Genomic DNA, 15,530 nt, shown 5'->3' on the forward strand with positions numbered 1-15,530 from the left:
AGTACCTGTAAATATGTATTTGCACACACAAGCATTTTGTAGGGTGGCGCGGGTAAATAGCACAGAGGGGCAAATGATTATTTTCAGGGGTGTGAAGTGCACTTACTGAGTGACAGGGGGCTGGCACACATTATTATGATTTCTTTCCTCCTTTTGTGACCCCCTGACCTTTTCCTTTTTCCTGAATATGAGGGGTTAAAGATCCCTATTAAACATTTATTTTTCTCCTCAACTGTGTGGTGTATTTACTGCTGGGGAAATGGGTGTAGCATTGTCTGCAGCAATGGGATGAGGGTGGAAGCCATCTTGGCAAGATTTGAAAACAAATACAGAAGTGGAAGCTGCTCAAATCAATTTATAGGCCATAACAGGTGCTTGAAAGGGTGGGGTTATCCTGCAAGGAACATACACACAACATTTTTTCCCCCAGCACACTGCTATAGCCAGCAACAGATCTGCCATTTCTACTGTAGATAAAAATGCAAAAGTCTTTGTTGCACACATTTGCAAATGTATGTTTAAGCCATCCGCCACGCCAAGGCGCTTTAGCTAATAGGATGGTCCTACTCTAAACAATGAGAGTCCCATATATTTGGGCCATACATATGTGTTTTTAAATTGAGAGCCAACTTACCAAAGAGGTACCCCAGAAGCCTCCAAACAGCAATTCAGTGCCAGTACCCCCTCTCAGCTACTGACACCAACATGCCTCTCAGACAAATACAGAAGTGGAAGCTGCTCAAATCAATTTATAGGCCATAACAGGTGCTTGAAAGGGTGGGGTTATCCTGCAAGGAACATACACACAACATTTTTTGCCCCAGCACACTGCTATAGCCAGCAACAGATCTGCCATTTCTACTGTAGATAAAAATGCAAAAGTCTTTGTTGCACACATTTGCAAATGTATGTTTAAGCCATCCGCCACGCCAAGGAGCTTTAGCTAATAGGATGATCCTACTCTAAACAATGAGAGTCCCATATATTTGGGCCATACATATGTGTTTTTAAATTGAGAGCCAACTTACCAAAGAGGTACCCCAGAAGCCTCCAAACAGCAATTCAGTGCCAGTACCCCCTCTCAGCTACTGACACCAACATGCCTCTCAGACAAATACAAAAGTGGAAGCTGCTCAAATCAATTTATAGGCCATAACAGGTGCTTGAAAGGGTGGGGTTATCCTGCAAGGAACATACACACAACATTTTTTCCCCCAGCACACTGCTATAGCCAGCAACAGATCTGCCATTTCTACTGTAGATAAAAATGCAAAAGATTTGAAAACAGGCGATTAGCCATCTTTTCTACTGCTGAGGAAACATACTGGGAAGCTTGTAATTCAACTGGGAAGCCATCTTATAAACTATGGGGAATGCGCTGGTGGCTATAGACATCTAGTACAGCTTTGGACATTAGTAGGTAGTGATTTAGTACAACATTGACCATTAGTACTTACCCATCTTGTACAGATTTGGACATTAGTGTGCAGCCATGTTGTACAGCTTTGCCATTAGTAGGTAGCCATCTTGTACTGCTTTGGTAACTAGTAGGTATCCATCTTGTACAGATTTGGCAGCTAGTAGTTAGCCATCTCATACAGCTTGGCCATGAGTAGATAGCCATCCTGTACAGCTTTGTCTGTCAGTAGGTAGCCATCTTGTACAGTTCTGACCATTAGTAGATTGCTATCTTGTACAGCTTTGGCAGTTAGTAGGTAGCCATGTTGTACAGCTTGGCCATTAGAAGGTAGACATCTCGTACAGCTATGGCTGTTTGTATGTACTTATCTAGTACAGCTTTGACCATTACCAGCTAGCCATCTTGTATAGATTTGACCATTAGTAGGTAGCCATCTTGTACAGCTTTGGACATTTAGTATAACAGTGACCATTAGTATGTAGTCTTCTTGTGCAGCTTTGACTACTAGTAAGTAACCATCTTGTACAGGTCTTGTATAAATTTGACAGCTAGTAAGTAGCCATCTGTATATAGCGCCACTAATTATGCAGCGCTGTACAGAGAACTCATTCACATCAGTCCCTGCCCCATTGGGGCTTACAGTCTAAATTGCCTAACACACACACACTAACACACAGAGACAGACAGGGAGGGAGAGACTAGGGTCAATTTGGATAGCATCCAATTAACCTACCAGTATGTTTTTGGAGTGTGGGAGGAAACCGGAGCACCCAGAGGAAACCCACGCAAACACAGGGAGAACATACAAACTCGACACAGATAAGGCCATGGTCGGGAATCGAACTCATGACCCCAGTGTGAATGCAGAAGTGCTAACCACTGAGCCACTGTGTTGTCTATATCTTGTATAGCTGTGGCCGTTAGTAAGCAGCCATCTTGTACAGCTTTAAACTAAAAAAAACACTGCTCTGAGAGTTGTACCCACTCAATTATGTGAATAAATCCATAAAACTAGCAATAATAAAAAATATACATTTAATGAAATACCTAAAATAAAAAACAAAACAAAAATATACAATATGAAATGACACTAATTACTATTGATCAGTGCACTGATCTAAAGATCTTATTTTTTTTTACCATTTTAAAAAAAGACATCCAAAACCACAACTATCAATAATCTCCTTATTTTAGCAATGATCATCTATGGAGTATTATCTCAAAAATCATCCAATATTTTATATGTCGTCCACCTCATTTCACCTAATTTCTCCAGAGGAGTATTTGCTGTAAAAACTTTGGATTTTTCTGAAGTAAATCATTAATACATGAGGTGAATGAGATATATATTACTGAATGATATTTGAGATAACGATCCATTAATGATCATTGCTGAGATAAGGAGATTATCCAAAGTTGTGGTTTTGGAGGTGCTTTTTTAAAATGGTAAAAAAAATGATCTTTAGATCAGTACATTGGTCAATAGTAATTAGTGTCATTCCATGTTGTACTTTTATGTTTTTCATTTTATTTTAGTTATTTCATTAAATGTATAGTAATGTGCCTCAGCGCCAGAAGCTTTTTAAGCGATTATCTTGTACGGCTTTAGTAATTAGTAGGTAGCCATCTTGTACAGCTTTATTCAGTAGATAGACATCTTGTACATCTTTAGTCAGTGGGTAGACATCTTGTACAGGTTTAGTCAGTAGGTAGACATCTTGTACAGCTTTGGGTATTAGTAGATAGCTATCTTGTACAGCTTTAGTCAGTAGGTAGACATCTTGTACAGCTTTAGTCAGTAGGTAGCCATCTTGTACAGTTTTAGTCATTAGTAGGTAGACATCTTGTACAGCTTTAGCAATTAGTAGGTAGCCATCTTGTACAGCTTTAGTCATTAGTAGGTAGACATCTTGTACAGCTTTAGAAATTAGTAGGTAGCCATCTTGTACAGCTTTAGTCATTAGGTAGACATCTTGTACACATTTAGTCAGTAGTTAGACATCTTGTACACCTTTAGTCAGTAGGTAGACATCTTGTACAACATTGAGCATGAGTAGGTAGCCATTTTGTACAGCTTTGGGCATTAGTAGGCAGCTATCTTGTACACCTTTAGTCAGTAAGTAGACATCTTGTACAACATTGAGCATGAGTAGGTAGCCATTTTGTACAGCTTTGGGCATTAGTAGGCAGCTATCTTGTACAGCTTTAGTCATTAGGTAGACATCTTGTACAGCTTTAGTCATTAGTAGGTAGCCATCTTGTACAGCTTTAGTCAGTAGGTAGACATCTTGTACAGCTTTAGTCAGTAGGTAGCGATGTTGTACACCTTTAGTCAGTAGGTAGGCATCTTGTACAGCTTTGGGCATGAGTAGGTAGCCATCTTGTACAGCTTTAGTCATTAGTAGGTAGACATCTTGTACAGCTTTAGTCATTAGTACATAGCCATCGTGTACAGCTTTAGTCATTAGTAGGTAGCCATCTTGTACAGCTTTAGTCATTAGTAGGTAGCCATCTTGTACAGCTTTAGTCATTAGTAGGTAGCCATCTTGTACAGCTTGAGTCATTAGTAGGTAGCCATCTTGTACAGCTTTAGGCATTCGTAGGTAGCCATCTTGTACAGCTTTAGTCATTAGTAGGAAGCCATCTTGTACAGCTTTAGTCATTAGTAGGTAGCCATCTTGTACAGCTTTAGTCATTAGTAGGTAGCCATCTTGTACAGCTTTAGTCATTAGTAGGTAGCCATTTTGTACAGCTTTAGCCAGTAGGTAGACATCTTGTACAGCTTTAGCCAGTAGGTAGACATCTTGTACAGTTTTAGACAGTAGGTAGACATCTTGTACAGCTTTAGTCATTAGTAGGTAGACATCTTGTACAGCTTTAGCAATTAGTAGGTAGCCATCTTGTACAGCTTTAGTCAGTAGGTAGCGATGTTGTACACCTTTAGTCAGTAGGTAGACATCTTGTACAGCTTTAGTCATTAGTAGGTAGACATCTTGTACAGCTTTAGTCATTAGTAGGTAGCCATCTTGTACAGCTTTGGTCATTAGCAGGTAGCCATCTTGTACAGCTTTAGTCATTAGTAGGTAGCCATGTTGTACAGCTTTGGGCATTAGTAGGTAGCCATCTTGTACAGCTTTAGTCATTAGTAGGTAGCCATCTTGTACAGCTTTAGTCATTAGTAGTTAACCATCTTGTACAGCTTTAGTCATTAGTAGGTAGCCATCTTGTACAGCTTTAGTCATAAGTAGATAGCCATCTTGTACAGCTTTGGGCATTAGTAGGTAGCCATCTTGTACAGCTTTGGGCATTAGTAGGTAGCCATCTTGTACAGCTTTAGTCATTAGTAGGTAGCCATCTTGTACAGCTTTAGTCATTAGTAGGTAGCCATCTTGTACAGCTTTAGTCATTAGTAGGTAGCCATCTTGTACAGCTTTAGTCATTAGTAGGTAGCCATCTTGTACAGCTTTAGTCATTAGTAGGTAGCCATCTTGTACAGCTTTGGGCATTAGTAGGTAGCCATCTTGTACAGCTTTAGTCATTAGTAGGTAGCCATCTTGTACAGCTTTAGTCATTAGTAGGTAGCCATCTTGTACAGCTTAAGTCATTAGTAGTTAGCCATCTTGTACAGCTTTGGGCATTAGTAGTTAGCCATCTTGTACAGCTTTGGGCATTAGTAGGCAGCCATCTTGTACAGCTTTGGGCAATAGTAGGTAGCCATTTAGTACAACATTGGTCATTAGTACGTAGCCAACCTGATCATTCCAATCTCCAAATCTGGCTAAGCACATGCCAGGACTTACTGTTGGCTCTATCAAGGTTGGAGACTGGACACAGACAATGAGCATCAATAATAGTGTGTAATGCTATATATTGCTCGTTAAAATAGCATTAAGGTCCAGAATGGAAAAGTGAATATAGAATTACCCCAGCATATTTATTTATTCAGTTGTTTATTTCCTTTTGTTGATCAGTTGGATGCACTATATGCATGAAGATTATAAATACAGAAGTGTACATGTGACGCGGCATATGAGGTAATGAACCACAGACAAAGTACACAGGTCAACAAGTCATTAAACTACAAATGCAGGTTAAATCAAAAACAAGTTTGAGAAAACAGACATTCCAATTGAAAAACTCGGATACATAATCCAATAAACACAACAAGTAAAATATAACGCATAAAACAAAAAAATAATAAAGGGAACAATTTTTATTGAGAGATAAATCTGATTTTTTTTTAACACTGCAATGAAAAATCAGTCACCACTGCGATTTCACAAAGAAGAAAAAAACAGAAAGCACGCCGGAGATATTGATCTGGAGTAGTAAGGGTTAACATACCGCCTTTCAGATGTGCCCGTACGTTAGCTGGTCTGCGCACAGTCAGCGGGACTGAAAGCCCTGATTTTCAGCTTCTGTTAGGTTTCACTTCTGCTAGATAAAAACAAAAAGTAAAAAAAATAAATGTACAAAATATATTTAAAAATGTAAACATTTTTTTTTAAAAAAATTTTTTTAGATTTGAAATGTTTTTCTCAAATACAATAAAGTGTTTTTAAATGGCCTTGTTCTGTCATCACCATCCTAAGGGGGCGATGACAGAACAAGTATCACATTGGTACAATTACTTCCCCAATGCTTGCTAAGTTGACTTGCCCACACAAACGACTGCTGGGTTATCACCTGCGATAACAATGTTATCTCCAGCGGTAACCCTTTCCATTTATTGGGTGGTGGGCTAATAACCAGTAGGTTAGTGCCAAATAAGAATTTTCTTCTGGTATTCATATTCTGGCATTGGTTACCTTTGCCAAACTTATTAAATTGGACACAGATTGGGATATTGGTCTATCCCAATGTTGGCTAACCTGTGACACTCCAGGTGTTGTGAAACTACAAGTCCCAGCATGCTTTGCCAATATATAGCAGCTTATTGCTGGAAGGGTTTGCTGGTACTTGTAGCTTCACAACACCTGGAGTGTCACAAGTTAGCCAACACTGGTCTACCATATAAATGTTTCTAATGAAAGACCATCTATATATAAAAACTATTAGAGGGTTGTCTTGATGTGCAAGTGGTGCTTAAAATTGAATATGCCACACAATTTATTTCACAGTGCCTTCAGCACCAACATGCTCTGGGATCACAAACTGAAAAGATTGCTCAACTGCACAAAAGATATTAAATGTGTATAAAAATATAATTGACCAATTGATGGGGATTCCAAACTTGTTCTATGTCATATCTTTCCCCAGAGTAGGGGAATAGTGAAGAAAGAAACAGAGAGGAGGATGAGAGAAGTCATGTTGGGGGATGGGTTGGAGGGAGGGAGGGGGGGCTTAGGAGAGACGTGAGAAGATGTCAGAGGATGATGAGGACAGAGATGATGGTCCAAGTTCGATTTAAGCAGGTGCAAGCTATGGTAGTAAGCAGATGATCGTGTACACATTTCTTAAAACTGACATGGCTGGTCACTTGATGAGAGATGATGTGAGCGCAGTTGAGAGGTCAGCAATTAGTGGAGGTCTGATCTGGCAACACAGTCAATTAGAGTTTTGAAATATACAAGAGTGGTAGGGCTGGGTCTTTTTAGGTTAGTTTAGAGTTGATAATGATGCGTGTAACATGGGGATGCTGAGACTAGTGGCAGATAGTGTTGTAGGGCATGTCCCATTTATACAAGGAGGATTTTGAATCTTGACAAGGCAATAGGTAAGGGCTTAGGACAGGAAGTCTTGTGTCTTGGCTAGGGAAGAACATATCTGATTATGAAGGCCCTACCTAATTTTTCCTTCACAGTGGCTAAATGGTTAGCACTTCTGCCTCACAGCGCGGGAGTCATGAGTTCAATTCCCGACCATGGCCTTATCTGAGTGGAATTCTCCCTGTGTTTGCATGGGTTTCCTCCGGGTGCTCCGGTTTCCCCCCACACTCCAAAAACATACTAGTAGGTTAATTGGCTGCTATTAAAAATAGACCCTAGTCTGTGTGTCTGTCTGTCTATGTCTGTGTGTATGTTAGGGAATTTAGACTGTAAGTTCCAATGGGGCAAAGACTGATGTGAATGAGTTCTCTGTACAGCGCTGTGGAATCGGTGGCGCTATATAACTAGATGATGATGGTGATGATAGATCTACAGATAGTTGAGATGAGCAGGTCAATATCTATTTGGCACTATATACACCACTAATTGTGCTTTTATTCAATTACAGACATTGCATCAGTTATTATTATTATTTTCATTTATAAGGGGCCACAAAAGATCTGTAAATCCGTGCATAGAATTTAGAGTAGTATACATTACACAGACAGCAGCGATCCATAGTACATAATAATACTAGTCAGACATATACTAGTTAACAGATTACACAGATAACTTGATAATGCAGATCAAGTTACTTAAGGGACAGTGAGCAAGAGTGATGGTAATGAATAATGTGAAGTATGCCTGGGCTCAAGAAAACAGGGCTAGGCCTAGAGGTACAGAGGGGGATGCAATAGTAGAAGCAGAACATGAGGAAAGAGGGTCCTGCTCATGAGGAAGATACAAATAGGGTGGCTACATGTGGGAAAGAGGAGGTGATATCAGAGGCAAAGGAATTAGAAGGAGGACTGATAAACTTGAATAAATAAATTAATTTTAAGGGCAATCTTGGAGCATTGGAGATAAGAAGCTAATCTGGAAAGGCCTGGGAGATCATTCCACAGGTGAGAGCAGCCTGGGCAATATCCTAGAGGCAGGAGTGGGAAGCAGTATTCAGTGTAGTAGTGAAGCACAAGTCATTGGCAGAGCAGAAGGGGCAGGAAGGGGTGTGGATAGACCTGTAGGGGAGGAGGATTGGCTGAGGGCTTTGTAGGTGAGGATGAGAAGTTTGAATTTAATTCTGTAAGGCAAGAGGAGACTGTGTACCGAATGGCTGAGGGGGTCAGTAGAGATAACAGCAGCAGAGAAAAATTAGGTGGATAGTGCCATTGAGGATAGACTGAACAGGGGAAAGGTGGGAGTTGGTTAGCCAGGAGAGGAAGAGGTTACAGTAATCAAGTGGAGAGATTATAAAAATAATTAGGAGTTTTGGTAGCTTCCATGGTGAGAAACAGATGGACCTTAGATATATTCTGGAAGTGGAAGCAGCAGGATTTGGAAAGGGACTGATTGTAGGGTTTGAAGGAGAGGAAGGAGTCAATCATGACCCTTAGGCAGTGGCGTTGAGGGACAGAGAAGAGGTCAGTGTTATCAACAGAAAGATAGGGGGGAGAGGGAGCACTGGATGGGAGGGGGAATAATGATTTCAGTCTTAGAAATATAAAATTAAAGAAAGTACTGGGAGAGCCAAGTTGACAGGGTTGAAAGGAACTGATGAGGTCATCAAGGTCATCAAGGGAGGAGGTGTGGAAGGAAAAGAGTAGGTGACCAAGAATGAACCTTAGAAACTCCAACAGGTAATGAAGACTGGAGGTGGAGTCGTGTGGAGACCGGAGCAGAGTGGCTGGAGAAGTAAGTGGAAAACCAAGAAAGGACAATGTTATGGAGGCCTAGGAATTGAAGAGTTTGCATAAAGTGTGGGTAGTTAACAATATTAACAATTGTCTCAGGAGGAGAGCCCAGGGGTGATGGATACAAGTGTTAGCCTGGATTAGCATTGGCCAAACAGAAGCACGGAGTTTAATGGGTCCTCCAGTTTTCACCAAGAATTACCGCAAGGTGGACATATAGGTTGCAGCCCTCTGAGCAGCCACTAGGTGTATCACAGCGGAGACAAAGGGAAATACAAAAGTAGGTCAGCTTGCCGAGGACTGGTACACTGCTGGTAGCAGTGTAGAAAATCAGTATATTGAAAGGAAGTCCAATAACAAGCCAGGATCAGGTACACAGGCAATAGTGCAGTACAAAATCAGCATCCAAGAGAGAATGGTCAAAACAAACAAGGACTGGTACCCAAAGGGGTTAACAGGCAGAAGCACTATCCAAGAAGAAATCACAAGGGAAGCCAAGGTCAGCAGCAATACAACATAGCAGGGAATGTATACAGGCGGTGAGTACACCCATTGCTACAATAAAACCGTCAATCTCACTCTGACCATTGTAAATGACGAGATTACCAGTAACCGCCCTTTTCTGCACTTGCAATTTATAACTGGCGGCTATAAGAAGTGTCGGACATACTGTGTATCTAAATTATGGTACGTCTATACTTAATCAATGTCACATTTATACTAATCTCCCTTTTTAAGTCGGTGTAACTATTGACGGGATTTTAGTGTTCGGAAATACGTACCCCACCCAAGGTAGCAGAGAGGTCAAGAAGGATAAGAAGGGATAAGTGTCCCTTAGATTTAGTGGAGAGAAGGTTATTAGCAACATTAGTGAGAGTGATTTTGGTGGGGTGGAGAGAACGATATACAGATTGAACAGGATCAAGGAGGGATTGAGAAGAGAGAAAGGAGGTGAGGGGATTGTAAACAAATTTTTACTGTTTTACAAAAACTATATAGATCTGAAACCCTTTGTTAAGCTATATTCCTATGTGATGATGAGATTACAATGTTTCAGGATATGCAGTCATTTAGGATAGCTGATGCAACACCTGTCTCCGTTCTTTTAAATCCCTTTACTGGCTCTAGTGTACATTTTTTACAGCAATTCCTCCATAGTACAGGACTGTGTCACTTAAAAGTGTCAGGCTATCAAAATCAAAGAAACAGTATTCTGAAGAAACCTCAAAGTGCAGGTGAAAACTGGAGTCTCTGCAAGCCTAGTGTAGGGCCGAGTGAAATACTGCTAACTTGTAGGAATAAGTACCACAGTGAGGAAATTAGACATTTGTATGTGGGTTTTTTTTCCAGAAGACATCTGTGTGCACTTGAGATCAGTGGGGGAGCATTCAGGCTCATCATATACAAGAATAAGCTATCATTATTCCTGATTAGCAGTTTGTGTTTATATTTACATCTGAAGGGTTCTAAAGAGTCCTCTTATCTTGGGTGCCATGGAGCTGAATTAAACTCACTCAGATCATGTGATTTTAAGACGTCACATATGTCAGGATAATCCCATTCAATTCCATTGTGCTTGAAATTCAAGACCCACTCCTGGTATTTCAAGCCTAAGAAGGAAATAAGTTTTAATGTGGTTACATTTTTCAAGACACATTATTTTTTATTTTTTTTTCATCAATATTTTTATTGAACATTTTCAAAGATATATGGGGTACAGAAAAAAAAAGAGGGGAAGAGAGAGCTACAAACAAAGGAAAACACATAGGGGGACCCCACGCAGGGGGAGAGGAATCACTCGATTAAAATAAGGCACACTATATAAACAATGTACATTTAACATTTACTGATGAGAGAGAAAGAGAAAAGAAATGATACAGCAAGACATATCAACCTTCATTTTGACCACTTGAAGATGTTTCTACCATGGAAGGGGTATCAGGGGGTTGGAGCTGATCGAGAGGCTGGGGGGATTCTATGAGGGCCGCTGGAGAATGAGCTACTGGGAAGTCGGGAGTATCTTGAGGAGCCCCAGGGCCATCTGTGATGTATTCATGCCACCTAAACCATCTCATGATGGGAGCTGATGCAGATGAGGAATAGGGCGTATCTGTTGTTTCCATCTCAAAGCTATATTGTATCTTAGAGATGATTCGGGTAGTGGTGGGGGGGGAGCTGAGACTTCCAGTTTTGTGCTATTGCTGCTCTAGCAGCTATCAATATATGGCCCAAGAGGTAGCGATCGTGCTTCGGAATGGAAGTCGGGTAGACATGGAGAAGAGCCAGGGCTGGGTCTAGGGCAACAGGAGTCTTTAAGACAGTTGAGATCAAAACAAATACCTCACCCCACAGCGGCTGAATCACTGGGCAAGACCAGAAAACATGGAAAATATCAGCTATTTGGGTACATTAGCGCCAGCAAAATTTTGATTGATTTGGCCAGAACCTTTGTAGCCGCTCCGGGGTAAGGTGCAGCCGGTTGAGAAAAGACACATTATTTTGCAAGAATTTCAAAATATATGTTCCGGGTGACCTCTTCTTTTTTTTTTTTTGCTACCTGTGTTTATTATAGTCTATCACTTCACTGGGAACAAGTAACATAGGTAAAGCTCATAAAATACAGCCATTGTGTGGATTAAGTCTCAGACTGGCCCACCAAGATACTGGCCATATAACCACCACCACCCCTAACCCCGAACCTCCCTCAGAGTGTGCCTGTGGCCCCGGCATGGCCAGCCAAAGATTATTGGTGCCAGCCCTGGGATTTTGGTATTTACAGAGACTAACCAACCAAATAAATGTCTCTTCAGTCAGTGGTTATCAGCCCCCTTCCCTGATTGACTCAACTCCCTTTATGTCAGTCTGGGGCATGATGTTTATCCATCACGTCAGGGAAAAGTGATGATCTTCTCCTCCTCCATAATGTCTATCTGACACCGCTTCTGCTCCTCTCCTCTGCCTCTTCTCTCACCTTTGGTCTTTCCCTTCCATATCCTACTCCCATTTCCCTTGCCACATTTTGCACTTACTAGTTAGATTTATGTCTGACTCTTCATAACCCCCTGTATCTATAGCTGCCTGAAATGGATGTGTAACATTACTCCCTAAGTCATAATTCACAACTCGCCTAATTTAGACAGGATAGTCATGATTTTAGGAGACTATCCTGCCATCGCACAGGTTAGGACATTTGTCATGTTTCAAGGACTCTTGATATTTGTACCCCACTGACAGGTGCTCCTTAAATGCCACATGTACCAAAGGCAAATGTTTCTAGGGAAGGGAGTTGTGGATGGTCCAGAACTTTGGATACCGTTTTGTCAGGATTATTGGTAAGTAATACTCCTTTGTGTTGAATAGGAACTTCTCAGCACTGTACAGCATCAGTCACAGTAGGTGGTCCCCTCTTATAAGTGGAACAGGACCAAGCCAGGCACTAGCCCATAAGATAAGAGAATACCAGTCAGAATAAGGACAGATATCTATCACTCTCCAGCACTTAGTTTAAGCCACCTTGTGAATCCAAACAGGCATAAAAGGAGACAATGTTCATATTTGGTTTTTTATCATCAGACAGTACTGACTGGGAGTTGTGGCTCATGTTGGATTGGTAAGGAGCCACTATAAAGGATCGCAAAGGATACTGTTGGCCTTATGTTGATGTGTGCCTAACAAAAGCAGGATGACATCGGGCTTGGTCATGGCCTCATTGGTAGATTGGTGAATTGGGAAGAGCTTGAACCGCCATTGACCTCAGTGTTATAACCGTTTGTTGAATTTATAATTCAACAAATGGTTATCCTGTTTCCAAAGATACTTGCTTACATGTGAAATTTGTACCCACCTATGGGGCACCAGGTAATAGGAAATAAGGTTGCGGAATTGGCCCAGTAATGTAGGATTGGTGCTGGATTTGCCCTATGCTAAGCCTGGGCACACTTCTCACAGGTTGTCTTGAGTAACCCAAGACTCCAGAAATGCCCTTCAATTGTGGGTCAAACTTTCTCTCAGATATGACCTGAGATCTTACCCATCCATTCTTGCCCCAATTATTATTATGATTTATAAAATATTATTTATGTAGCACCAGAATATTATTACACAGCTCTTTACAGAGAATATTTATGGTAGAATTATTTTCTAGAATATACAAGATAAAAGATAGCTAGAAACTTATTGGTTGCTATGGGAAACACCTCCACTTTTCCCTTTTAGGAGGTTGGATAAATCTACCCCATAATCGGTCTCTTGCCCAGTGGATCTTTCAATCTTTATTCCCTACCACACACACATGGGTTAATTTTGTCAGAAGCCAATCAGCTTATCAGTATGTTGTTGGACTGTGGGAGGAAACTGGAGCACCTGGTGGAAACCCACGCAAACATGGGAACAACATACAATCTACACACAGATCCTTGATGGAATGGACCCAGTGCTGTGAGGCAACAGTACTCACCAGTGTGCCACCATGCTATCCTTCCCTAGTTTTATGGAATCACGATTTCCCACCAGTTCAATTTCCTGACACATTTGCATTCTGGGCAAAAACAACCTCTCTTTCATGTATTTCTTCCTCACATGGAACAAGTTATCAGCCATTTCCAAGAGCTTTATAACATACTTGTCAATAAGCACTCCAAATCTGCCATTTCAGTCGCCCCCTCAAATCAACCGCAAGGTTCCCTCTCATAACAATATTTGAGCGTTTATGTAGAAATAGTGATGCCAAAAAAGGTACTATGCCTTCTGTCTACAAATTACTCTCCCCAATCCCCAGAGGACAAGGAAATATATATATATATATATATATATATATATATATATATATATATATATATTGCTCCTAACTCTGTGAAGTAGCAAGGAGCAATTATATAGTGGTGAAAGAAAATTGTTGTACACTGTATAAATGTTATATGGGAACCACTAGATTACATAAAATCTATAAGAATTCCTAAAAGCTATTCTGGTGGAACAGCAGCATGTTACGTACATTTGGTGGGATTGTGCCCTTGTTAATAAAACTTGGTCCAAAGCCCAATTTTTGGTGTAAAGACTATTCTCAATACAAATTTCTCTAAATAAGGGTTGTTGTCTTCTGAATAGGTCCATCCCCCCAATCAAAGCCTCAGCAAAAACTAACATTGCAAATTTTATGATACCTGATTGCCTTGCACTGGGAATAGCAGACAATTACTGGAGCAGAACAAAATACAGAAAGTGGTAAAACTGACTGCCATGCTCTGTCACGGGTTGGAGAAATTCCGTAAGGGCTGGGACCTATGGTGTAATAAGAATTAACCTGAGTACATTCTCATTTTTGTGTCCCTGTAATGTCTATTAAAGCGGTGGCCAACCCACGGCTTTCTAGCCGCATGGGGCTCTTTGGTCTTTGAAATGTGGCTCCTGGCCAGGAGTATCACCAAAGTATAATGATCCGGGCGCCGTCAGAGGCGGATCAGAAAACATTCAGAGGTTCAACTGACTGAGAATAGCGGCATCACATGACCTCCTCTGCACAATACAAGGGGGGCCAGAGTGTCACAGACAATCACAAAGGGGGAGGAGAGGTAAAGAAGGGGCATATGTGATCTGATGGCAGGTGAAGAGGCATGTTTGGCATGTATGGGGAATGTGGATAGATCTAATGGCATGTGGTGAAGCTGATTGGCATGTAAGGGGGATTTGGGGAGGTCAGATGGCTGGTAACGGTGTGGAGCTCTGATGGTGCATATGAGGAATGTGGGTAGTTCTGATAGCATATGGGGAAGCTGATGGACATGTAAGGGACATGTGGGAGGTCTGATGGCATTTAAGGGGCAGGTGGTGATATCTGGTTGCATGTGGTAAGGTTGATGGATATCTAAGGGGCATCTGGGGAGCTCTGATGGCATGTAAGGGGCCTGCGGTAAAATCTTGTGGATGGCGGAGAGGTTGGATGGGCATGAGGAGAGGTCTGATGGCATATGGAGAGATCAGATTGGCATGTAAGCGGCATATGCAAGGTCTGCCTTTTTCGGTATCCGTGGGGTTAATATTCTTCATTTTCAGTAAGGGGTGTAGATCAAGCCGTGCAGGAATAGTGCTCTGGTGAGTATAACTTTCATGGACTGAAATCACTACACCTGAGCATTGTAGAGGGAGAGACCATAAGTGTGCAAGCTATTTTTAGGCATATAAATCTGCAAATATGTGTTTTGGTTATGATAAACTACCCAGAGGGGGCTGGTAGATAAGAGCCTGAATCCATTGTAGCACTTTGTATCATTTATGGCAGGTTGCAAATGTGAAAGCATTTGAAAATATCTCTTGCAAGACAATCAAATCTAACACATGTTTGGGAAGCCTCAGACATGCAGAGACAGGGTTATATGCTAATGCCAAATTCAAGCTGAATAGGGTCACAGGAAAATAATATATGATTTTCTCCAATATCATACTTACCAGAGGCATGTGTGGTATGCAGTTGAAGGGGAACTTATAACCTGTTGTGTGGAGGTAAAATCATGTTTGTAAGTTATACTGGTGAAAAGTTAGGACAGGGTAACAAAAATGTGACTTATGGGGAGTTTCTACAGCAGAGTTATAAAACCCTAATTTGCATTCTCACAG

The sequence above is a fragment of the Mixophyes fleayi genome, chromosome 4 (genome assembly GCF_038048845.1).
Source record: "Mixophyes fleayi isolate aMixFle1 chromosome 4, aMixFle1.hap1, whole genome shotgun sequence".
NCBI lineage: Eukaryota > Metazoa > Chordata > Amphibia > Anura > Limnodynastidae > Mixophyes > Mixophyes fleayi.